The sequence below is a fragment of the Gadus chalcogrammus genome, chromosome 7, assembly GCF_026213295.1.
Source record: "Gadus chalcogrammus isolate NIFS_2021 chromosome 7, NIFS_Gcha_1.0, whole genome shotgun sequence".
Classification (NCBI taxonomy): Eukaryota; Metazoa; Chordata; class Actinopteri; order Gadiformes; family Gadidae; genus Gadus; species Gadus chalcogrammus.
Window position 1 is genome coordinate 14,189,152 of NC_079418.1, and position 2,500 is coordinate 14,191,651.

The following is a 2,500-nucleotide window of genomic DNA, read 5'->3' on the forward strand; positions in this document are numbered from 1 at the left end:
AGTCTCGTGTGCGAGTGCCGGCCGCCCGGCTGTGAAGTCCGAGAGTCCGCGGGCCGGTAGGCGGCGGCGGCGGCGGCGGCGGCGGTGGCGGCGGCGGCGGTGGCGGCGGCGGGCGGGGGCGGCTGGAGGGGAGGCTCTGCGTTCATGTTCTGCATACTGAGGAACGGCGTGCTCTCCCCTCCCTCCCCCTCCTCCGACTCGCTGTCCGTCAGACAGCTCCGCGAGCCGTAGTCCCGGGACGCCTCGTAGCCGCGCGGCGCCACGTGCCCGTTCAGCCGGGACCGCCGGCACTGCTGGGCCCCGGGCTGGGCCCCGCCTCCCCGCCCCGAGGCCCCGCCCCCGCGGCCCGAAGCGCCCCCGCCGCCTCGGGACCCCCGGGAGGCGCTTCTCTTTGGTTGCTCCAGGGAGCAGAGGTACTCCTGGGGGGTCTCGTAGTGCTCGTCCTGGGACGGGGGGTAGGGGCTGGAGGGCAGGCTGCCGCGGCTGTCCCGCAGGTAGCTCCGCCGGCGCTGCTGCCGGTACGGGTCCTGGGCCTGGGCGTCGTGCAGCGGCACCTGGTAGCGCCGCAGCAGCAGGGGCTGGTCCTCCTCCACGGGGGGGTAGGGGTTGCGGGCGGCGGGCGGGAGGGACATGGCGTGGCCGGCGTTGGGGGAGGTGATCTGGAAGGTGGGCGGGGGCAGCGAGTAGTGGAGGTCCACCGGGGAGAGGCGGGCGGGCGTGGTCAGGGCCGACACGTACCTGCGAGGCGGGGGAGAGAGAGAGAGGAGGGAGGGTGAGTGCCGGGGAGGTGAGGGGCTGACGGCGAGGGGGAGGGGAGAGAGCCGGAGGCGGGCAGGCGGGGGCGGGAGGATCACTGTCGACAGAGAATTCTTGTCATTTCCAGTCAACAAGGTGCGCCGTTACCTCATGGGATCACTATTTGGCACCCAGACATGCGTTGTAGGGCCAGCATAACGACGCGGTCATCCGATCTTTTCCCGATCCCATTCGAGATTGTTCTGTTTTATTTTTTTTTATATAATTTTTCCATATCGGTCCATGCCAGGGAAACTTCACATTTGTCATCTAAATGAGTCCACAGTGAAAGGATCATTTTTTACAGGGTAACGTTGCACAGAACCCGAATGTAAGGGGAAAACGTTTTGAGGGTTCACGATGCGAGGTGATCTACAACAGCGCCACAGTCCGATCAAAGCAAACGACGAGCGCTTCAAAATAAAAGTCTACTGTAATGCAATCCTGTCTGGCTTTTATAGTAATCATCAAGGGCGTTATAACATTACAAGAAGGACCGACAGCACATGAAAGAGCCGGCAGGGTCTCCCCTGAGATGGTGAGCTGCGCTCTGATCTCAGTGACTTTGCGGAGAGTCCTGTGATTCAGAGTGCTGGTGTGATGGGAACCGTTGGTTTGGCGGATGCTGCCATGCCATTTTGACCTCAAACTTGTTCCGAATGTGGTGAGGCTGGGATTCGGCGATGCCAATGACAGCTCCTTACCCCGTGTAACTTCCAGTTACGGGTTTCCATTTAAAAGTAAAATATGAGATGAGGAATCCCTTTTTCCAAGGTCATTGTTTGAGCGATCTGCTTTGAATAATTTCAAATTACGAGTGGTGTATCGAACGCTACTCTGATCAATTGATAAAAATCAAAAAAAAAAGTATCAGATATAACTGATTTCTTACCATTCTCATGTGAAGTTAATAAACCCGACGAACTTGGTAATATTGAGGAAAAACCAAACAGTCAAAGACTCCTAGCAATGTGGAATCCCGGGGTTCCTAGCTCCATAAAGGAGCTCCACACCCTTCCTCTAAGGCTGTGGGTTTTGGCAGGGAACCATGGTACTTATCCTTGATATATGCCACCTGTCCTGGCAGACTAATTTCCCCTATAGTTAAAGTCACATTAACCTTTTCACACGTACTTAGTACGCGGCCTCTGAAGTGAAAATTAAAGATGAGAGGACAGACATTTGGGTGTGGATCGTGGAGCTTGTTTGTCAAACTACTGCTCAAGTCCTGGGAGGTTAACAACACATTTACATTGGGAGGTCAACCAAAAATCACAAATATATTTGTATATACATGCATGTCATATTTTTGGCAAGGACAATAGCCATGTCTGGAAACACTGTCTTGCCCAGAACAATTTAGAAAATAACTTTGTTTTTTTCACATTTTTCTTTGACGTTTTTTAAATAACCTAAGAAATCATATTAACTCGACCTTGCAAAATTGCGGTATGAATTGAGTAGCATCAAAGTGTAAACAGCGCCTACTCAAAACCAGCGATATTCAATCACGCTGATGCATGTCAATGCTAATGGCCGCACTTTAGCAAACGTTCCCTGATTATTGACTTGGGAATAACCGCAACAAGAGCGCTATTGTTGCGCCGCTTGGCTGGTGCAGTGCTAGCTCTGGAGGATTTCATCATCGGCTCTGCTGTGGATAATTTTCCACTGGAGTCCCCGTTGTCGTGCTCTGACGGACCCT

The 2,500-nt window shown here is 54.5% G+C and overlaps 1 protein-coding gene across 1 annotated transcript in view; it reads right to left on the reverse strand.

The window, feature by feature from the left end:
- Window positions 1–887: 887 nt before the first annotated feature.
- The window catches only part of LOC130385346 (pro-neuregulin-2, membrane-bound isoform-like), a 13,060-nt gene continuing 11,447 nt past the window's right edge, over window positions 888–2,500 (reverse strand). The window contains exon 7 of the mRNA XM_056593813.1: window positions 888–2,500. This exon is cut by the window's right edge and continues 804 nt beyond it. The gene's annotated coding sequence lies outside the window, so the exon portion shown is untranslated.